Source organism: Aquarana catesbeiana, linkage group LG01 (genome assembly GCF_042186555.1).
Source record: "Aquarana catesbeiana isolate 2022-GZ linkage group LG01, ASM4218655v1, whole genome shotgun sequence".
NCBI classification, from domain to species: domain Eukaryota; kingdom Metazoa; phylum Chordata; class Amphibia; order Anura; family Ranidae; genus Aquarana; species Aquarana catesbeiana.
In genome coordinates, this window is record NC_133324.1 from 302,858,267 (window position 1) to 302,882,758 (window position 24,492).

Consider the following 24,492-nt stretch of genomic DNA (forward strand, 5'->3'; position numbering starts at 1 on the left):
TGCTGTGGGGGTGTTTTTCAACTGCAGGGACAGGATAACTGGTTGCAATCGATGGAAAGATGAATGCGGCCAAGTACAGGGATATCCTGGACGAAAACCTTCTCCAGAGTGCTCAGGACTTCAGACTGGGCCAAAGGTTTACCTTCCAACAAGACAATGACCCTAAGCACACAGCTAAAATAAGGAAGGAGTAGCTTCACAACAACTCGGTGACTGTTATTGAATGGCCCAGCCAGAGCCCTGACTTAAACCCAATTGAGCATCTCTGGAGAGACCTAAAAATGGCTGTCCACCAACGTTTACCATCCAACCTGACAGAACTAGAGAGGATCTGCAAGGAGGAATGGCAGAGGATCCCCAAATCCAGGTGTGAAAAACTTGTTGCATCTTTCCCAAAAAGACTCATGGCTGTATTAGATCAAAAGGGTGCTTCTACTAAATACTGAGCAAAGGGTCTGAATACTTAGGACCATGTGATATTTCAGTTTTTCTTTTTTAATAAGTCTGCAAAAATGTCAACAATTCTGTGTTTTTCTGTCAATATGGGGTGCTGTGTGTACATTAATGAGGAAAAAAATTAACTTATATATATATATATATATATATATATATATATATATATATATATATATATATATATATATATATATATATATTTTTTTTTTTTTTTTTTCTATAATTAGTTGAAAACTTATAGTCGTTGTTTTTTACATTTTTCATGTCCACGTATTATACTTTTATCTTTTAAGATATTGTGTTATGCTGCACATAACACTGAATATTTTTTGATGTAACTCATTTACATCATATGCCAATAATATTTTTTATATTTTTTTTTTAATTTGACCTATGCTGTGTATACACACATCTTTACCATATAATTTAATTTATTTTAATTGTGTTTGGGTGTAGAGGTTCACATATACCTTTAACATTTTTTCACTTCATACGTTGAGCTGGTAACATTTTTAATAGTGGATTGGATTCATATTTAGTTTATATTTATTATGTGAACAGTGCCATTCCCCTGAATAGAGTTTTTTCAACATGCTCTTTTAGCTACATACTCCTACTTTAGAAATGCTAATATGTGGAAAATGTTGCATAAAATCACTTTACGATGGTACCCGACACCTTACTGTTTATCCAAATACTATTTCCAGACATCCAACCTTTGCTGGAGGAATTGTGGACAAGTAGGCACGCTCTACCACCTCCTGTGGTCCTATAAATCATTAGTTAAATTTTGGCCTTATATCTTCTAAATACTTTCAGAAATAACAGCAATTCCACTACAGGTATTCCCTGGTTTGACCCTATTATACTTACGCATAGAAGGTATCCGCAGCCCTCTGAAAAACTTAATAGTCAATGTCCTGCTTCCTGCCAGACTAACTTTGATGAGAAACTGGAAGTCTCCCCTGACAGCGGCAATTTTTGAAATATAAACTCTAGTAAACCAGTATTTTACATATGAAAGAATGTATGCACTAGCCACAGACTCTTTACATATTGCAATTCAGAGTTATATACTGCTATACCCAAATATGATGACCAAGAGTTAACAGACCTGTTGGGTTCCCTTCGGATACCGGAGCTGCCGGGGAAAGTGGCGGCGGAATTGGAAGCTCCTTTTACTCCTAAAGAACTGGCTTCGGCCATTGCCTCCTTCCCCAATGGTAAAGCTCCGGGTCCTGATGGGATACCAGCGGAGTGGTACAAAACTTATATGGAACTGTTGTCTCCCAGACTCTTGCAACTTTATGGAGAATGCTTTGAAGCAGGGAAATTGCCACCTTTGTTGTATGAGGCTCATGTGGTGTTACTTCCCAAGCCTGATAAAGACCTTCTTAACTGCTCCTCCTGCAGGCCCATAGCACTGTTAAACATGGATCTCAAAATTTTGACCAAAAAGATTGCCAATAGGTTGATGAGGATTCTAGAGCACTTGATATCGCCAGATCAGATAGGGTTTATGCCCAAGAAAGCCACTTACATTAATATCCGCAGAGTGTACACCCACACGCATATAGATGAGGAGATATCTTCTGGAGGAGCTCTGGTGTTTTTTGATCTGGAAAAGGCATTTGACTCCATTGATTGGGGATATATGACCCAGGTACTTCAACACATGGGATTTGGTTCCATATTCCTCAAATGGATATCAATGCTCTATGATCAGCCGGTGGCAGCACTCTACCTAAATGGAGGGGTGTCTGACAATTTTCCAGTATCCAGAAGCACAAGACAAGGGTGCCCCTGTCACCCTTGTCACTGGGCTTATTTGCGTTGGTCATGGAACCTCTGGCGATTGCAGTGCGCTCCTCCCCTCAAATTCAGGGTATTAGGGTGGGCACCCTCACCGAAACTACAGTCCTTTATGCAGACGACCTAGTCCTATTCATTCGAGATACTGGACCTTCTCTACAGGCTGCACTGTCTCAGGGTCAACTGGAATAAATCCAAGATACTTCCGCTGTACCACCGTATTGGTGGATACGGTATCAGACTAATTACAGATAACCTATAACTATCAATATTGGTGTGCTAGGCCATAACGGGAGATGTATATGACTGGCATACAAGAGAAATATTGATAATTCTGCATTAGGATAACTGGTCACTTGTAGGGGGGGTGAGTTATTTCTTCATATGAAATTCTTGCGGCTGGGGGGGGGGAGAGGGAGCCAGGCCATACTTTGGACTGTATTTAGCATCACGGCTCAAGATGTCGGACAACGCCGGTGCGGTGTCACCTAGTGCCTTTCTTCAGTTTGGAGGCCAACTTGGACGGTATATATCTAGGCAAAAGTTCTATTATTTTGGGGGAGGGTGGGGGATTTAGTTTCACGTTTGATTTTTGTTTTTGTATGTAAATGTCCACCGACAACTGTGTTATAGCCGGTGTTGTTGGCCGCAAGTGTGGTCTGTTGTTATTTGTATGCTTAAAAACTGAATAAAAAGGAATTAAAAAAAATATTGCAATTGATAGATGGAGCCCATGGGTAGATAGGTATGACAAGCGCATTCATAAAACAGGTTAATTATGGTATATCTGACATGACTTTGTCCAAATATGGTAACCTTTGACTCACGTTATTTCTCTTATATTTTCTTTATGTTTAGCTGTTGTATGCTTTATATATTTATAAATATTACTTGCATTGTCTTCCAAATGTGGGCCTGGACCTATTTTTGTGGTCATTTGGAAACCTACAGTATGTGCCATGTTCTTGTTCTATTGAACTTAAAAAAAGTACACCATCTATATATGATGTGAAACACAAAAAAAACACTGCGCTCTAGTGCAAAAAAAACGACACTATATATAAGCCAGCAGCTGCATACATTGTGACAAACAATCAGTGACAAATGAGGAGAAAAAATGCAGCGCTAAAGAAATATGAAGGGTTGGATGTAACTAGACCTATTATAAAGGATAGTAAACGTGGCAGTAAACCTGTGTTTAAAAAAAATGTAGAGGTAAAAAGTATATCACAACTATATAAAAAGTCCACCTAAACCAGGGGAAATTAATCAAAATTACAATATTATAAGGAAACCTGCAAAAGCAGGTGTGAGTGATGGGGGTCAAAAAATAAGAAAAACAAAGTCAATGATAAATAATAAAGGTCCGTAACTGTAAACATCCAGGTGTAAGACAACAGTGACTGCAAACCAACATCTAGGTGTAGGACATCAAGGGATAAAAAATCAAGTAATAGAGAAAGGTGGGTACTCTTACCAGATGACACGGACTCCCCTGTCGTATGACATGGAGTCGATAAAGCATGGAGCCCCACCTAGGCAAAGAACGATATCCAGAACGATGGAACCTCTGTCACGCTCCTCAACCTCCCTGATGTAATGAAGGGGTATCCAGAGGGATGACCGGGTAGGTGTCAGCCGATGAGCATCCAAATATCTCCTGGAAGCGAACTGAGCGTAAACTTGGTCCAGACCTCCTGATAGAAGTGGCTAATGGAATGTAGTTTCTCTCATCGGGATAATATGCAAAGAAAAAATAAAAAGCTTCTGCATGGTGCAGGTAAACCAGGGATTTTTATTTCTAAAAACACTGTACAAAAAATAATTAAAAGTGATCACTATAAAAACAAACAAAGGCAGCCTAAGGAAGGTGAGATCGACCGACGCGTTTCGACCAAGAGGGTCTTCAACAGGGGCATGAGCTACCCCCTCCACGCTGCTGATATATAAAAATATTGTGTCTATATGGATAACACTTAGAGCCAATCCCATTGAGGCTGTGGGGTCAGATGATCCGGAACTGAATCATATTGGCATCTAGGCCAATCAGGATCAAAGATAGAGTGACCAGTGAGTGTGAACTCCAATGGCGCGGTCTGACAGTAGGACTCGCCCGGAAGTGAAGCAGCCTACCGGGCGTCACCTCCTGATCACGTGGTATGAGGAAGGCGGCGTCACGGCTCCCCGTCTCAGTCGTCGGATACCGGAAGATATGTCAGATGGAAGGGGGCGGTCAAAGAAGCCGAATCTCTCTAACACAAGTCCTGATCATGTGATCGGATCAGGTGTTATCACGTGACTAAAGGAGGTGAAAGTCATCAGTGTACTGGATAACATAATTTAAATCAGACACTAGATGTCAGCACTAGGATTGGGTTAGTGCTTTCCAAATATAAGAAACAAAAAACAAGTAATGCTGAATAGTGTTAAGTAGCATTGCTGCAATCAAACACTGGACGTCAGCACTAAAACTAAGTTAGTGCTTTTCAAATGTGAGAAACAATGAACAGGAGATCCATATTACAATCAAAAATATATATAACATGACTGTTAAAATAATCTATTGGATGGCAAATATTCGATCTGGAAAAAATATAATAATAAAATGAAAAATGAAAAACAATGAACTAAATTAGTTACGCAGAAGGAAAAAAAAAATATATATATTTATATATAAATAAAAATATTAGTGCAAATAGTAAATACAAAAGTAATAGGGCCAATAAAAACGGATAGACAAGGGGGGCCCAGTGAGACTACCGAGGCATGTTTAAAAAGAAATCAAGAAGGAAAAAGACATATAACACTAATAAGTAGCTACTAGGATGTGTTGATGAACGAGTTGAGGTCCCACTCCACGTTCATCCCAAACGGGAAGTAGGCCCTCAACTCATAAATCCAGTAAGTTTCGAGGCGAGATACTCCTCGTAATCGTGACTCACCCCTCCAATGTGGAATGAATCTATCTATGACCTGAAACAAAGTACCTGTGGGATCCTTGTTATGGTGTTGTAGAAAATGTCTCGGTACCGTATGTTTACTCTTTCCACCTTTGATGTCAGTGATGTGTTCATTTACACAAATGGAAAAAGTCCTAATGGTACGGCCCACATATTGTTTATGACAAGGACATGTTATCAAATAAACAATATATTGAGAAGCACACGTGGCAAATTCTTTCATATGATATACACGAGACGTTACTGTTGATCTAAAAGTTTACATCTTTTGTCTGCCTGCACTATTATGGTGGCACACATTGCATTTACGACAAGGGTAAAAACCCTTGCAATCTTGAAAAAAAGATATCTTTTTGGGTGGATCAATCACATTTGGGGCTATTTGCCCCTGAATGGATCGAGCACCCCTGAAGATCACTGCGGCCCGTTCAGGAAGAACTGGACCGAGTAACCTATAATTAAGAAGAACTTTTCAATGTTTCTTAAAGATATTTTTGACCTGTTTAGACTGTATGGAGTGGGTGGTAGTGAAAGCCCACTTAAATTTAGAGTCCAGAGTATTTTTAGGGCGCTCAATTAATATAGCTGTTCTCTCTACCACCAAAACTGCATTGATCTCCTTGTCTAAAAGATCCGATCCGTAACCATTTTCAAGGAATCTGTTCTTAAGCAACTCTGATTGGGCCAAAAAATCTGATGTTCTACTACAGTTGCGGTGCAATATAAGAAACTGGCCACGTGGAATTGCTTTGAGCCATTGTTCTTGATGGCAGCTCTTGACCGGAATATACCCATTCTGGTCGGTAGGCTTGAAGTAGGTTTTGATTTCCAAGTGGTCCTCCATGACCATAATCTCCAAATCAAGAAAATGGACCCGCGAGGTGCTAGCCTCATAACTTAGGGAGATTCCCCTATCGTTGGAATTTAGGATGGTCATAAAATCATCTAAAGAGTTAAGGTCTCCATCCCATAGGAGGAGGATGTCGTCTATGTACCTGGCCCAGAGAACTAACTCGGGCTTACGGTCAACATAGACGACATCCTCCTCCCACTGTGCCATAAAAAGATTGGCGAGGCTGGGCGCAAATTTAGTGCCCATAGCCACGCCTTTCTTCTGTAAATAAAACTGGTTCTGGAACCAGAAGTAGTTGTGCTGAGTGGCAAACTTCAACAGTTGCATAATAAAATTTCGCTGTAGGAGGGGAAGTTGGGAATCCCTCGATAAAAAACTCTCCACAGCGTCAAACCCTAGCTGGTGGGGTATGCACGTATATAGTGCTGCCACGTCAGCTGTGGCAAGGAGCATCCCCTTTCTGAATGGCTTAGATTCTAAAAGTTTAATAGTGTCCCTCGTGTCCTTTAAATAAGAAGGGGTGGATCGAACCAATGGTTGTAAATAGTGGTCCGCATATTTACCAATTCGGGCTGTGACCGAGTCAATCCCGCTGACTATAGGTCGACCAGGGGGATTGACTTGGTCTTTGTGGACCTTGGGGAGATAATAAATTGTGGGGATAAGAGGAGCAAGGGGAACCAAAAAACTTTTTTCTTTTTTATTTAGAACCCCTAAAGAGAAACCCTCGTTGACAAGATGTAACAACTCTTTTTTATAAACAGTAGTGGGGTCGTCAGGAATGGAACTGTAGGTGTCAGTATCGCTCAGTAGTCTGTCCATTTCGTTAAGATAATTAGCTTTATCTAAAACAACAATACCGCCCCCTTTGTCAGCAGGGCGGATTATACGATTTTTCGTTTTGCATAACATTTCAAGTCCCTCTTTAACTTTAGATTTAATGTAGACTCTTTTTTTGGCATGGGACAATTTCTCAAGATCTTCCAACACAAGGTTTTTAAACACCTGTACTGAGGGAGCCATAGATCCTGGGGGGTTAAACAAGGAGGGATTGCATAATCCCGAATGTAGGATGGTCTTTGATTCAGACGTGGTGACTGGAATTCTAGGAGTAGTATTCTCTATCTGGGGGGGAAAGGCAGGTTGGGCCAAAAAGTGTCGCTGGACACTAAGTTTTAGGTGGAAAACCTATTAAGGGGTCTAGGAGGGACGAACTTGAGCCCCTTATCAAGAACAGTTTGTTCTGCCTTAGTCAATATACAGGAGCTCAGATTAAAAATGCCTGTATTCCCTAGGTCCTTTTTCTTTTGGCCTTGGACCCTTCACCCCCCTCTGGTCCCTCTTTTCCTTCTGAGTTTCTTAAGTACCCTTCCATGGGTCTCTGAAAACCCGAAGGTTGAGTGGGGCCAGAATAGTTGGAATTGGGATAGTAGGGTGTTCTATTATAGAGATCCACATCTCCATCATGTTGTGAATATGGATCTGAATAATTACCATATGGATCAATATCATACAGTGGAGTGAACCGATTATTAGTGCGAACTGGGGTATGATAACCATAGTCCGGATCGTACTGTACTCTTTGGCCATTGGGTCCATAATTTCTGTTTGAAGGAGGGCCTCTGGAGTGGTGTCTATATTGGGAATCTACTGATTGGTTGTTAAATTGACCTCTTCCTCTCCCTCTAAATCTGACACCTCCTCGCATACGTGGGGTGGGCGGAAGGAGAGGGGGGGGGAGGGTCCCTTGGAGGTTGGAAAGGCAACGGTCCAGGTCCTACTCTGTTGGACCCGGAGCGCTTAGGTCCTTGAACATAAGGGGGTTCATAGGTCAACTTTCTATTTGGGTGTACCACAGCGGGAACGGAGATGTCTCTAGAGGAAGGTTCACTATTGGAAGAAGGAATATTCAAATTATTTTTCTGCCAACTAAATACTAAATTAGAAGTGTAGTCAGTGAAGTCCCTATTATATTTTTTTGTTTTTGTTCCTTTGATCTTTTTCTTCTCTTTCGAGAGTACTTCTCAGATTGGTGGACAGTAAAGTATATTCTGCTGTACTCTTATATGGTGTCAATTTGTCTCTAAGCTCTTTGATTTTAGAATCTATAAGAGACAACTTGACACTCTTCCTGTCCACCAAGAACTGTAAGAGTTTTAGCCCAGTTTCGTTGAAATATTTAAACCAGGATTCTAGGTCTGATTCGTCTTGTTGAGGATGGATGTCCCATCTGAGACCTCTAGGGACCATCCGTTCTTTGATGTACTGTTCCAAAAAGGCCTTATCCCACTGGAGGTGTATTTCACTGATCATCAGTTTTTTTAGCCTGACAAACATCCCACTCATCTCTGAGTCTGGATCTGTACTAACAAACACCCCATCAGTGTTTAGAGACCTAGACATATGATGCTTGGCTTCTGACAAACATCACTCCAGTTGGCTCATCCTTATTCTTAATGCAGAAGATGGAAGAAGTCCTTATAGGCACCACTTTTATACTCTTTTGAAGAGGCCATTATTTCTGACAAAAAAGCAGGCAGATTTAACTTCAGATCATTAAATTAGTTATTAGTGAGATTAGTGATCATGGTCATCATAGAGAAGGCCAAGGGCCAGGCCTTGGAAACAGAGGAGAGTGTCTGACCTGGAAGTACATCTTACAGCTATGGACAAAGTTAGAAAAAACCCAAAAAACAGTCTGGCAGGTAAATTTTAGGCTTGGGGTTAGGAGGAAAAGTTTGAGGGGGGAGGAATGCAGCTTGCTATGACTGGTGTAGAGATAACTCCTGGACTTGGCAAAACATTTTACACAGTTCCTCAGCAAAAAAACAGGCCTTAAAAGAGTTCATGACTGTCCAAGTAGTGACATTTGGCAAGCTTGTGATAATGTAAACAGACAAAAAGAGTAAAGTGCACAGACTAATGCCCCGTACACACGATTGGACATTGATCAGACATTCCGACAACAAAAACCATGGATTTTTTCCGACGGATGTTGGCTCAAACTTGTTTTGCGCACACATGGTTGTCGGAATTTCTGATCGCCAAGAATGCGGAGACGTATACCACGTACGACGAGACTAAAAAAGGCCAGCTCAGAACCAAGCGCAGCACCCTTTGGGCTCCTTTTGCTAATCTTGTGTTAGTAAAAGTTTGGTAATAGACGATTCGTGCTTTTTCAGACTCATGGTTTTCAGATCGTTTTCTGCTGTTCAGTTTGTGCTTGTGGGTTTGTATCTGCTCTTCAGTGCGTGCAGCGAGAACCATTGACTCTTGTCATTGTGTTCTTGATCGTTCGTTACTGTTTTTCAGGTTGCTCTTCACAGGCCTTGCTGTTCTGTTACTTCGTTCTGAGCAGCCGACCGTTTTCTAACCATGTTGCGTATACGTACTCCTCGTAGAGTTTGTGCTGTGCGGGGGCTTGGTGTTGGGGTCCTTACCTTGACACAAGTCCAGTCCATGAACAGGGTGGGGAGGAGTTCATGGACCAAGAATTGGTTGCTTCAGCGTGACCAGTTCTGTCACATGCCTTTGCTCCGTGAGATCCGTGAGAATAATCCTGATGATTTCAGGAACTTTCTCAGGATGAGGGACCCCGTATTTCACCATTTGTTGGCTTTGCTGACCCCTTATATTAGCAGGCAGGATATCTGCATGGGGCAAGCCATCACTCCGGAGCAGAGGCTAGTCGCCACCCTGCGGTACTTGGCGACGGGGAGAAGCCATCAGGACTTGAAGTTCTCGACAGGCATCTCCCCCCAGGCTCTGGGGATCATTATCCCAGAGACCTGTTCTGACATCATCCAGGTCCTGCAAAAGGAGTATATTAAGGTAAGATTTTTATCCTTTAATATCACATTTTATTGTATTTAATGTTTGATAATATATTGTATTTCTTTCCTCATTCCCTAATTGCCATGATTGTAATAGGCTGTGAATGTCCCCTTTGTCCTCATGCATGCTGGATTGATATGTAATTTTTTTTTGTCCTTCATACATATTTGCCTTTACTAACTTCCCCAGCATGGTCTCCTGGCCCTATATTCACCTCATGTAGTCACTTAACAATGTATTTTATCAGCTCCATAGTAGTGCTTTACCCCAAACACCCCAGAGGCTTTTTTTGGGGGTCCCCAAATCATTTGGAACCCTCCCTCCCTCCCCCAACTGCTAAGTCAGCTGAAACAATTCTCTATCTATCCTCAATCATCTATCTGCTGACTTTGCCAAACCCATACACACTATACCCATCTCTTTTGTGGTCAGATTTATGGATGAATTCCCCAAAGCATGTAGTGCAAAGGCCTGCCTGTATACTTTCGAATGGTACTGTTTAAAGTTTTTGTATCCTATTATCCTATTATTATCTTGATAGGTAATAGCAGAATGTCCAAATGTGCTAAAATGAGTACACTGTGTATTTATATCTTTGTATTATGACACTTCTTACCTGTCCAGTGGGCTTCCTATAGTGTAACTAAGGAGGGGCTGGCCAAAGTAATACCCGTTATTTAGGCATTCATCTCTCAATGAAGTGGAGAGGGTTACCTGTCCAAGAGCTCCCCCCTAAAATGTTAGAAATGGCCCATGAGAGGGGGGGAATCTGATAGGTTATACTTTGGTCTTTAAAAACTCCCTCAAATAAATGTTATCTTGATGTTGGCCAAGAATGTTTGTGTCTAATCTGCTTTCCCTGTTTATGTGCAAAATGAGTAATTTGTTTTTCTTGTTTGACTCCACAGTTTCCTTCCACACCACAGGAATGGCAGGCTGTGGCCTCCCACTTTACCCAGCGGTGAGACTTTCCTAACTGCGGAGGGGCAATTGATGGGAAACACGTCCACATCGTCCCACCACCCAACTCAGGGTCATACTATTTCAACTATAAGGGGTTCAATAGTATTGTGATGTTGGCGGTGGTGTCGGCTACTTACGAGTTCCTGTATGTGGACATGGGGAAGAATGGCCGGATGTCCGATGGTGGAGTCATCGCCCAGACGGAGTTCTACAGGCATCTTCAGAATGGCATCTTGGACTTGCCACCTCCAGAAGACAATGTGGAAGGACTCCCATTCGTCTTCGTTGCAGAAGCGTTTGCACTGGGGGACCATCTTATGCGGCCATTCCCGATGAGGACCAGAGGGTTTTTAATTACCGGCTGGCCAGAGCCAGAAGAGTGGTGGAGAACACGTTTGGAATCATGGCCAGCCGGTTCTGCCTATTTCTTACACCCATACACATGGCGGAGTACAAACTGAATCATATCATCCTGGCGTGCTGTGTTCTACACAACTTTTTACAGCAACATTCTGCCAACTATGCTGGCTCAGTTGGGCCTGAGGCTGGAATTCAAAATGAACCAACCCTGACGGCGCTTGAAAGTGGCCGTCCTGGCTTGCCCCCCCTGAGTGCCCGTGATGTCTGTCTAAGATACCTTGAATACTTTGCGGGTAGGGGGGCTATCAATATGCCAGAAAATGTCTGAAACCTTTTTCAAATTAAAAAAAAAATTTAACTACTAAAATCTTTGGTGACATTTACTGCTTGTGTTTCTTTTAGCTGACTCTGACAGAAATGTGGTGAGTCCTGAAAATGGGGTGATTGTGTAACATTACAAAGCATTGTTGGGTGTTATTTACTAAAGGCAAAGACACTTTGCACTACAAGTGCACTTGAAACTGCACTTGTAGTGCAAAGTGGATTTTCCCTTAGGAAATAACCCCCATTGTCACAGAAAACACCAATTAGAGCACAACAAAAGTTTTGGAGCATTGAAACAATAATCCACACATTCTTTTTTTTTTAATTCCGTATTTTTATTAGATTTTAAATTAAATACACTGTACAATTAAGCATTGTACGTCATGCAACGACGTCTGTATAACAATCAAAGGTATGAACTTCTATCCACAAACAGGGATCTGATAGATACAACTATTAATCGTGTCTTTTTGTACCGTACTAAAAGAAAGGAAAAACTTAAAGAGTGTAGACGGTCCACTTCACTGGTGTGCCACCACATGTGGGACCTTTAGTGGCACAGGAGCGAAGGGGACCTTTTGTGAAAGACACAATAGTTGCATTTAACATAAAATTACCAGTTATATAGTAACATAAAGTTCTTATTGAGTGATAGGTATTGCTCGGTCAAGAAGGGGGGTCAGTAGATCTGTCCGTTTGTACGTGGGGTGCGCAGTCTCTAGTCCAGTCGGTCCATGGTTCCCATGCTTTGTGTAGTTTTGTGGCTTGCCCAGAGAGTGTGGCTGTGATAGTCTCGTAGCTGTAATGTAGTGATACCAAGTCAGTGACTTGGGTAAGCGTCAGATGTGTGTCAGACTTCCAATGTCTGGTTATATTTAGTCTGGCTGCCATGAGAATATGGGTGGTTATGAATCTGAAGGGGTGAGGAATGTCCTCAATGGTGAGGTTAAGGATCGCTAGAGCCCGTGTTGGAGGGGTCGTGATTTGGGTGATGTTCGAGATTAAGTTGAAGGTGTCTTCCCAGTATTTTTGTAATTTGGCGCATGACCAAAAGACGTGTAGTAAGTCACTCGTGGAAGATTTACATCTCCAGCAAGTATTAGGGATTTGAGGGTTAAAGGATGTTATGCGGGCTGGGGTCAGATACAATCTTAGTGCAATCTTCTGTGTGAGTTCCCATAGGGCCGCGCATTTGGTGGATTTGTAAGTAGACTTGAGGGCTTGTTGCCATTGTGTGTCCGTAAAATTTGTGGCAAGGTCTTTTTCCCAGGTGTGGTGAGGTGGCAGTTTGGTAAAGATACGTTTGTGGTGGAGGTTATTATAAAAGTATGAGATCCCTTTAATGTTTGTGTCGGGGTTGGTGAGGTATTCCCAAGTCTTGGGGTGGATATTGTAGATGGGGAGTGGTATAGTTTTCAGGCAGTGACGTATACGGAGATAGGTGAAGTATTCGGATGCAGGTATGGCATATGTGGCTTGTAGTTGAGGGACTGTTGTGATGTGGTTGTCTTGTAATATGTCTTGTATGTAGTGTATGCCTTTAAGGGTCCATAGTGAAAGTGAGATTTCCGGCATTAGATGGAGTAAGGCTTGTATGGGGATGTGGGATTGAGGCGTGTTAGGAGTGTATTTCATTAGGGATGTCGCTTTTTTCCAAGCCTGTGCTGAAGCTTTCACGGTGGGAGAGAGGGATCTTGGGATTGGAGTGCCTAGCGGAATGCTTAGTATCCATGTTTTCAGGTTGGGTCTTGTGAGTGAAGATTGTTCAATGTGGCCCCACAGAGTGGACGGGGATGGTTGAAACCAGCAGGGTAATTGGGCTAGGATAGCAGCCAGGTGGAAGTCTATAGATCTCGAGCCACCTACCAGTCTGTGTTTGATCAGTTTTGTGTGGGCGCATCTGAGTCGTTTGTCTTTCCAGAGGAATTTATTAAATAATGTCTGGAGGGATCTGAAGAATGTGGCGGGCAGGGGAATGGGTAGGGTTCTAAAGTAGTAGAGTATTTGGGGAAGGCAGATCATTTTAAAGGCCGCAAGCTGACCTGTACAGGAGAGTTCGTGTTTCGCTATATTTTGTGCGGTCGCTTGAATGTTTTGGAGGAGTGGAAGGTAGTTGCATGAATAGAGATTTTTAGTCATCCTCGGTAGTTGGATGCCTAGATATGATATGTCAGAATCTGCCCAGGCGAATGGATATTGTACTTGGAGGAGGTTCCTCATGGTAGCGTCTACATTGATGTCTAGTAGGAAGAATTTAGTCGTGTTGATTTTGTAGTATGAGACCGAACTAAACCAATTTAGCATCTTTTGTACTTCTGCCAGGGAAACAGTCGGGTTGGTGAGGATGAAGATAACGTCATCCACAAACAGGCTAATTTTGTGGTGATAAGGACCAATCCGTAGGCCCGAGATGTTGGCATTAGAGCGGATATGTTCTGCTAGGGGTTCCATAATCATGTTGAATATGAGGGGGGATAGAGGGCAACGTTGGCGGGTGCTGTTTGTGATTGGGAATGGCCAGGATAACATGCCTTCTGTGTAAACCTGAGCTTCGGGGTTGGAATATAATGCCATAATGGCTCCAAGAATTTGGCCTTGGGACCCAAACTTCCGGAGGACCGACTCGAGGTAGGACCAGTGAACTCTATGGAACGCCTTCTCTGCATCCAGGGATAGGAGCAGAGAAGGCATTCCGGTGGATTCAGCATAATGATTAAGGTTAATCATCCTTCTGGTGGCATCTGAGGCTTGCTTGCCTTTTGTGAATCCTGTTTGGTCTTGATTTATAATAGTGGGCATAATTTTGAGTAGGCTTGTCGCTAGAGTTTTGGCGTATAATTTGAGGTCAAGGTTGAGTAAGGAGATGGGGCGGAAGATTTGGGGTACATTCGACTGTTTCCCTGGTTTCGGTATCGTAATACCCAACGCTTTTAAATATTCTGGCGAAAAGGTAGAAGAGGAGGCAGCATGATTCAATAGGTCACTAAGATGTGGGATCAACTGTGGGTAAAATTGTTTATAGTATTCCCCTGTTATTCCATCGGGGCCCGGTGCTTTACCGCTAGGGAGGGAGTCTATGGTTTTTTTGATTTCTTGATCCATGAACAGGGCATTTAAGGAGGTCAGTTGTTTCTCAGTCAATTTGGGTAGATGTAACTTGTGGAGGAAGTGGTCTATTTCGTCTTGTGTGGGTTGTGGGGTATGGGGGTCCTGTTTCAGGTTGTAGAGGTCATCATAATATGCGCTGAAGGCATCGGCTATGTCTTGGGGGTTGCTTAAGGGGGTGTTCGTATGGGGGTGAATGAGTTGGGTTATTTTGGTTTTGATATGTCTACCTTTTAGTCGTTGGGAGAGTTTCTTGCCAGCCTTGTTAGAGGTAGAGTATGTAGACACTTTAAATTTCCTGTGAAGGAACTCGTAGGAGTGGAGGAGTAGGGTTCTAAGCTCCTGTCTGAGGTTTAGTAATTGGTTGGCCTGTGGGTCTCGTGGGTAATTTTTGAGCCTGTTCTCTAGGGTCGCTATCTGGATTGTTAGTTCGTCTATCTGCTGCGTCCTCTTCCTCTTATGATGAGAGCTAAGTTTAATTAACATTCCCCGCATATATGCTTTGTGCGTGCTCCACACCACGGCAGGGTCGGGTACCGAGCCTTTGTTCAAGGAGAAGAATTCAGTAATGTGTTTTGATATATCTGGGGTGTATGTGTCGCTTTGTATAATATAGTTGTTAGCACGCCAGAGAAACGTGTTTTGTTATAAATTGGTATCCTGTATTGTAATTGAGATGGGGGCATGGTCCGACCATGTCGTGGTGTGGATCTTTGACTCAGATATTTTTTGCAAAATACATTTGTCAGAAAGGAACAGGTCTATTCTCGAATACGAGCGGTGTCTGGATAAAAAAAAAAGTAAAGTCACGTTCAGAGCCGTGATGGCATCTCCAGACATCGTATAGGTCCTGGGAGGCGATGAATTTTTTTAGAGGAGATTCACGGCGTTTTGTCGGTGAGGTGGAGTCCATCAAAACGTCTGGGACCAGGTTGAAGTCGCCACATAGTATTTTGTTGCCTTTTTGGATGGTGTTGGCGGAGCGGAGGACTTTGTGGAGGAATCTCAGTTGGTGAGAGCTTGGGGCGTAGATATTGATTAAGGTATAGGTAGCTTTGTTGATTGTGCAGATTAGGATAAGAAAACGACCTTCTGGGTCTGATATTACATCAAGGAGTTGGAAATCTAAATTGTTCCGGATCGCTATCATGACCCCTCTTGTTTTAGTGGGGTGCGTGGCATGGAATATATGTGGATATTGGTGGTTGTTGCATAAGGGTGTATTGGAATGCAGTAGGTGGGTTTCCTGGATACATAGCACGTCGCTGTGGAGAGCCGCAGCGGTTTTCCACAGTGAGTGACGTTTGGCGGGATGATTTAGCCCATTGGCATTTAAAGAGAGAATGGTGATTGGCATCTTGCGGTGTGTGTTATGCACAACACTTACAGTTAGGCGTTGGAGAGTTGGTTCAGAGGTACCTGGTGGTGGGATTCAACCGTTGGGAAGCGGAAGTTTGAGACTTGAGTGTAGGTTGAAGTGGTAGTAGGCTGGTATTGGAGGTTGGTGCTGGAGGGTCCTGGGTCAAGGAATTAGTGGTAGCTTCGTGGCAGTCCGAGCGTCTGAAAAAAGATTGGACTAGAATGCTGCGAATAGAGCAATGTATTAGATTTCAGGTAATAACAAAAAAAGAAAAAAGTCAACGCAGTAACAGTAACGTGAAGAATATAATACAGCTGGTGGAACTTGGCGAGGTGATCCAGTAGTGGGAAGTTCGGTGTAGTTGTTGGAGGTGGTTCTTCTAGTAGTAGAAGGAAATTTAAAGGGGGTGTTGAACACCTTATAGACCTCTATGTGGGGGTACAAAGAGTCAGTAATACCGGAAGGAGAAGGCAGGAGTAGCAGGTTGCCAGAGCTCAGGGGAGCCATATTAAAAGTTATCGGCCAAATAAAGTATTGATGCATGCATCTTTCAGTTAAGATTGCGATTTTGTAAGTTGCGGGACATATTGGGTCCTCTGTCTGAAGGAGGTGATTTGGGTAACTCAGGGATTATCTGCCAGGAGTGGAGGAGCTTTAGGCCCTTTTCTAGATCCCCAATGGCGTGCGTTTGGCCATTGTGTACAATAAGGATGGTTGCGGGGTAACGCCATTTATATTGCAGCTTATGATTTTGCAGGCTTTTGGTTATCGGGTTAAGTTTTCGTCGCATTTGGAGGGTGTACTTGGAGAGGTCGGGAAAGAGTTGGATGCCAGTGTAGGGAGCAGGTAAGGGTGATTTAGCTCTGAGTCCCATGAGGAGTTTCTCTTTGATGTGGTAGAAATGGACCCTCATTAGGACATCTCTGGGGACTGAGGTTGCTAGGTGGGCTGGCTTGGCGATTCTGTGAATCCTGTCTATGATTAGATCGCGCGGAGACGCTTCAAGAATCACTATGTGCATCAGTTCTTTTGCGTATCGCGGCAGGTCCGCGGGGAGTATGGTCTCAGGGACGCCTCTCAACTTTATGTTGTTCCTGCGGGCCCTGTCTTCTAAGTCAGCCAGCTTGGCCGCAATCCATGCCTGTTCTTCTTTAACTGTGTCATAGGCGTCAATGACTTCATTTACTGTGGATGTGCATGCATGTATCCCTCTCTCAGTGTTAGTCACCCTGTCATCCAGTAGATGAATATCAGAGGTGATTCTGTGGAACATGGATGAGAGGTCCATCATGAGGGAGGTCTGGAGGGAGAGCAGCATGTCCTTCAGTGTAGTGTCCATGACTGGCTGGCCTGAGGTAGGGAAGGAGGCCATAGAGGAGTGCAGGGCCTGGTCTAGGGAGAAGGGAATAGGAGCCTGGGCCTCAATTTTCTGGCGCTGTGATCGGTGCGGCGGCGTGTCTAGCTGCATCTTAGCCTTGGCTGGGCTGCTAGTGAGGGGGTCACCCTCCAGTGCCTGGGATGGGTCAGCTACAGTACCTGGATCTGTGTAGTCATCCGTGGCGGCATCCGGGAGGTCCGTGTAAGGCTCTCGTGGCGCGGCCTGGTCGGCGCCATCTTGGATATCCCATCCCGCCGGCTTGTAGGCAAATTCTGTCAGTTTCTGGGGCCTGTGGTCAGTAAATCGTTTTCTGGATGCCTGCATCATCGTCTCTTGGATGTGTGGAGCGAGGATGAGTGTGGATGGCGTTGTAGATGTGGCCGATTGCGCTGGATTGTGTCCCCTGGCTGGCGAGCTGTAAGCTTAGGCGTCCATCTTCCTCTCCGGCCGGCCACACCCCCCAATCCACACATTCTTTGGGGTCACATTAGAAAAAGTAGAAATGTCCATTTAAGATAAAACAGGCATGTTTAAAACCAACAAGAAAGACACAAATCTTGAACTTACAAAGTTCACATTTGGTAGAACTTGAAGGCAATATCAGACATGAGTATTTACAAACTGTGTTTGATATTGTGTTCAGATGGGGTGAAGTCTCCCCTAGAAAAGCCAAATTTTGAAGATGCATACCAATTGCTGAATGTCAACATGTGCTAGCTGCCATCACAGGGGATCAAGGGATGTGTTTTGTGGGTGCAACCCCTTCCTCACAGCTACTTTATTATTGAGGAAGGGGTTGCATCCCTAAAACGTGTCCATTGATCTCCCGTGATGGCAGATAGCACATGTTGACACACTGTGTGCCTCTTCAAAATTTGGCTTTTTGCAAATATGTCAAAAAATGGTAAAAGTTTTTAGCTCACAAAAAGCACCAAAAAAAGGGATTTTGAGGGGTTTTAAACTCACCCTAAAACATTAATGAGGTTCTTCATTTTATGTTGAACATCATTGATGTTTTTCAGGATGTTTTCCAAATCCCTATTACACCCTATGATCTCCCCAATCAGGATCTGTGCACTTTCCGAGGTGAAATGTCCTGGATCCACAACATCACGATCACCTAAAAAGATAGAAACCAAAAAAAAACATGTATTATAAATATGCCGGCATCCATCTATTACCTGAGCCTGTGGTCGCAGACACTCACCTGATGTGGTGTCAATTTCCACCACGTCTTCCTCCTCCTGCTCTGTTTGGCTTGGGTGGATTTCCCCTTCTTCCAGAGGTTGGGGTCTGTGGTCTCCTCGGATGAGGGGTGTCCTCCGAGTCTTTTATCCCCTATGTAAAAAAAAATAGGTATACTTAACACACAGATATTTGATGGCAGAAATAGGAATATGAAACATTGCTTGGAAGTGGGGTACAATTGTCTATTTTGGCAGATTTCCAAGATGTAGAATTTTTAGTGTCCTTTGTCAAGCTTCAATACTTTACCTGTTTTGTACAAGCTTCACAGATGGAGAAACCCCTATAGTATACACTGGAGCACCTGTGTGGGCCCCCTAATAAAAAGGGTGTTCATGTGTCCCACACAAGTGCTCCAGCGTCCAGATGTGAAAACTGCTGCTGAGTGTCCTCTCCTTACACAGAATCTAGTTTGCATTTCATTCTAGTTACAAACCCATCTACACAACCAAATTATTTGCAGACAAGTAGGCCATAAAAAATGTGGGCAAATGCATATGGCCAAAACAATGGTGTTTTCTAGGCCGAACAAACAATGTTTTATACAAACGAATAATGTGCCCATGAACATGAAAGTTGCCATTTTCAACTGGATAACAGTTAAGAAAAGCACATGGAGCAGCACGAACATAATTAACATAAAGAATAGGAACACTGGACAACTACTTTTTTGCAGCACTCTCCGTATCTTTCTGTACTGCTCGTGCTCTCTTAATTTGAGGTCCGACCACCGCTTCCTGAGCTGATCTTTCGATCGCCGTACCCCTAAATTCCGGTGCAGACTCTTGACCACTTTTGCCATGATCTTGGCCTTTCGGACATTGGGGTTGGGGTAAGGTCCATACTTCCCGTCATAGTCGTCCCTCTTCAGGATGTCCACCATCTCCAACATCTCCCCAAAGGACATATTTGAGGCCTTAAATCGTCTCCTTCTGGATCGGGACGTTTCAGGCTCCGGGCTTTCCTCCTCCTCCTCCTCGTTGGTGTAATTATCTGACACCTGCTGTGTCTCCGCCATGTGCTCTTCCCCCACTGCGACGAACGAGAAGGGGCGGGGAATAGACTAGAAAGAACGTCAGGGGCGGGCGGAGTGCAACGCATGTGCAGTGTCTATAAAGCGTAACACGCGTGCGTAGTACGTACGATCTGTGAGTGGAAGAAGGAGTAACGGAGGCGCCGATCATGATTGCGAAGGTAAGATTTAACATTGGGCCTATACTGCTTCTAGATTGAGGCCTGTATTTGCAAAAGTTTAGAAGACTTTAGGCTGACATTAGGGTTTGTCTTGTGTTGTGTCTTGCAGTGAAAATGGCTATCTTGAAAGATAAGGACTTTATTCCAACCTTCATTGATATGTTCAGGGAGCTGCCCTGTCTGTGGCAGCTAAACCACCCTGAATATAAGAACCAAACAAAGGGGAAGGCAGCGCTGGATAATTTGTTAGAATTTGTGAAGTCAGTGATCCCCATGGTAGACATCACCTATTTGAAGATCCTAATTGGTGGCCTGAGGAGCACTTATCTAAGGGAGCACAAGAAGGTCCAGGATTCCCAGAGATCAGGAGCTGCAGATGACATTTATGTCCCCAGGCTGTGGTACTATGACAGACTGCATTTTCTGGCAGGTCAGACTGAACCCAGGCCAGCACTCTCCACTCTTCCTTCCATGCTTCCTTCCCCCCAGCTGAGGCTTCTGACGCCCAACCTGGGCCTTCCAGGCAGCAACATGTGGAGGAGCCCAGCTTGAGCCAGGTATAACATTCTTCTAAATATTTCTGGTTGTCCAATCAATCATGTTAAATAGATGTTAGTTTGGATTGCTAATTTATGATTGTGATTGATGATGCAAAAACTAAAACCATGTCCCTTTTTCATACACAGGGAAGTCTCAGCCAGGAGGTGGCTGGGCCAAGCAGACTGCCTGATACCCAGGTCCCTCCCCTCCGCCTTCAAAGACAAAGTGGCAGGAAGAGGAGTAACCTGGAGGAGGCTGCCATAGGCCTCTTTTGGAAGGCTACAGAGGCCCTGAGAACCCCCCACAGTGTGGAGGAGGATTTTTCTGGCATAACTGCCTGCAAAATGATGCAGATGGAGGAGGGCCAACAACTCCTGTGTGAGTTTTTAATTTTGGAAGCTCTAAAAAAGGGGTTGAGGGGCCAAATAACATGTGCTACCCACATTTGTGACCTCGCACATAGTCCTCCTCCTCCTCCTCCAGGTCCTACTCCTCCTCCTCCTCCTCCAGGTCCTACTCCTCCTCCTGCCACATCTTCAACACCAGAGCCACAGCCGGGAAGGAAGCGTGGAAGGAAGACCAGAGAGTGATGGCCCTGGGTTCAGTCTGGTCTGGCAAAATATGCAGCCTCTTGTAGTACCGCAGCCTGGGGACACAGATGTCATCTGCTGCTTTCCGGATCTCTGGGGCTTCTGGACCAGACTGCACTCCCTTAGATATGGACTCCTCAGGCCACCAATTTTGCTGGAAAATAATTGATGTCTGCCCTGGGGGTTAAAGGCTTCGCCAATTTATGATGTTTATCCAGCATTGCATCCCTCTTTGTTTGGTTCTGATCCCTTAATAAAGAAATTTTTGGTTCAACTATACTCGCCTATGTGTGTTTTCTTTCAAAAAGGACATTTTTTTTGTGAGTAGGCAGGTACATTTCAAAAAGACAATGTGAAATTAACAAGGGACACCAACACCAAGCAATCTCCTTGAGATTAAATAATACAAGATACCAATGGTGTTGTGGTAACTTGACACACAAAACACACACACAAATATTATGGAGTAAAACCAATAAAAAAAAAACTTCAGCCTTGAAACAAATACAAACCCCCCCAAAAAAAACAGCCTTGAAAAAAATACAAAACAAAAATAAAACAACAAAAAACAAATTTGGTCAGATGTCACAAATCAAAATATATTGAGGGAATCACGATAAATAATAAAGAAAGACGTTTGTGAGAAGTCTGTGTGAATATGAGCAGCAAAACTACTTCATTCTTCTCACATTAAAAAGAAGAAGAGAGTGCGCTGTATTAAACAATTTTAAACATTGCAGCGTGACGAAAGTGCTCTATCCATTCCGAGCACTAATTTTACCAGACCGAGCTGTTCCGTCTCGGAATTTCTTCTGAGCATGCATGGCACTTTGTGCGTCGGAATTGTCCACACACGGTCGGAATTGACACGATCGGATTTTGTTGTCAGAAAATTTTATAGCCTGCTCTCAAACTTTGTGTGTCAGAAAATCCGATGGAAAAAGTCCGATGGAGCCCACACACGGTCGGAATTTCCGACAACGCGCTCCGATCGCACATTTTCCGTCGGAAAATCCAACCATGTGTACGGGGCATAAGTGTGATGGGTGTATAAACATTTATTAAAGGAAGAAAGGTAATCCTTTAATAAATGTTAATAAATGTTTACACACCCACTACACTTAGTGTGTGCACTTTGCTTTTTTTGTCTGTTTGCCACCTACGGATCTTTTCAGTCTCTCAGAAATTCTGCATTGTGTGCTGGATTGGTCTTCAGTGGTCCCCAAAGCCATATGATTTGTCCTAGGGAATTGGACCACACTGCTTTTTATCCACGTAGTTTGTCTCGTGGAGGATGTATCCATCACACCACAAGCTTGTCAGGCAGTAGACAGAGGCTGGTAGTGGAAGCCTGGGACATTCCAAGGTCAGGGCAAGTAGCAGGCAAGCATAGTTTAAAAAGAGATCCAAGGTCAGGGCTGGCAAAAAGCAAGAATGGTCCAATTAACAATCTGAAGTTAAGTTAAGGCAGCAATTCAAAGAGTAATCTAGGTACAATGCAAAAGGTTGGAAGAAAGGGAATCCAAGGGAATATAGCAATGGGACAAGCAGGGAAACAAACATGGAGCCAGGAAACTAACGCTGTCACAAATGAAGAAATATGGCTGATGAGGTTTAAATAAAGCACCTCTTGCACTGAGGACCAATCTAGCTAGGGGATGTATGGTCAGATTCCCCACCCATCTGGCAACTTGTGCTTCCTTGGGCACTACACCTTCTGTACCATCTTCAGGGTGTACTGCACTTAGCCGCAATCGCACTTTGGCCTCTGACCAGGTAAGTGACAGTTTATTATCTTCTTGATTATGAAAGGACCCATAAACTTTAGCCCAAGTTTTCGTGATGGACAAGAGAGTTTGAGATTTATGGCAGACAGCCAAACTTCATCTCCTACCTTGAAAACAGGGTTGTCTCCTTTTCCTTTATCAATATATTTCTTATAACTATCGTGAGCCTCTTGCATGGCTTCCCGGAGTTGCTAGTAATTGGTCTGGATGGCACTTATCCGATCCTGGACCGTGGATACTGATGCTTCGTGTATGGAATTGGGCAAAAATTAAGCATGAAAGCCATAAATGGGCCAGAAAGGGGTTTGATTAGTGGTGGCATGCAAGGAGTTGTTGTAAGAGAACTCCACACAAGAAACAAGCAAAGCCCGGTTGTCTTGAGAGTCAATACAAAAACACCGTAGGTATTGCTCTAAGGCCTGATTTGTCCTTTCGGTCTGGCTGTTGCTTTGTGGATGGTAGGCTGATGAAAAGCATGCTTCAATTTTCAGGGATTTGCAGAATCTGGAAGTAAATTGTACTCCCTTATCAGATACATTGTTATCTGGTATCCCGTATAGCCTGAAATCTCTTTGATGAAAGTGTTTGCCATGTCCACAGCAGAGGTGTGCCCACCATAGGCACGAAATGTGCCATCTTTGAAAGTCAGTCAACTACTACAAAAATAGTGGTGAATCCTTCAGAGGTGGGCAAGTCAATGATGAAGTCCATCTATATCTTTCTCCAGGGCTGTTCTGGAATGGGAAGTGGCCTTAACAAACCCCAGGACTTGGCATTGGGCCCCTTTATTGCGTTGGCAAACTGTACAGGAGCTGATGTAGTTCATACAATCCTGTCTCCACCCCGACCACCAGGAGGATCGCTGTATAAGCTCAGAGGTCTTCTGTACCCCAAAATGTCCTGCAAGCTTGTGGTCATGGAAAGTCCTTACGACCTGAAGTCTCACTTGTTGAGGGATGAAGATCTTGTCCTGAAACCAAAGTAAACCTTCTTGTTTTGTCAGTGAAGAGACCTCAGGTTCAGTACACTGACTGGAAGCTTGTCTAATTGCTGTCTTCAGATCAGGCTGAATGAGCAAAACATTTTGCACAGTCAGGATGGTACCAGGTTCAGTTGTTTCTGGAACATCTGGAAACATCCAAGAGAGAGCATCAGCCTTTCCGTTCTTAAAGTCTGGTCGATAAAAAATATGAAGGTTGAACCTGAAAAAGAACAACGCCCATCCAGCTTGCCGAGGTCTTAGACGTTTGACTGTTCTGAGGTCTGTGAAGATCATGATGGGATCATGATGGGATGGGTAGCCCCCTCCAGCAAGTACCTCCATTCTTCCAGGGTGAATTTGGCGGCCAATAATTCTCTATCACCGATGTCATAGTTCTTTTCTGGTGGGTCATCTTTCGTGAAGCAAAAGCTATGGGATGAAGGAGAGCCTTAGGCCCTTGACGGGCCCTTGACGTTGCAATAAGATTTCTCCTGTGGCTATCTCTGAGGCATACACTTCCAACACATAAGGTAAAGCTGGATTAGGGTGTTGTAGTACTGGAGCGAAGATGAATAAACTCTTCAGCTTGTCAAAGGCTACTTGGGCTTCTTGGGGCCACTGGAACCGAACCTGATGGTGAGTCAACTGAGTAATGGGTGCAATGATTGCGGAAAATCCTTTTATGAACCTTCGATAAAAGTTGGGAAAGCCTATGAATCGCTTGACACCTTTCTTGTCCAAAGGGGCTG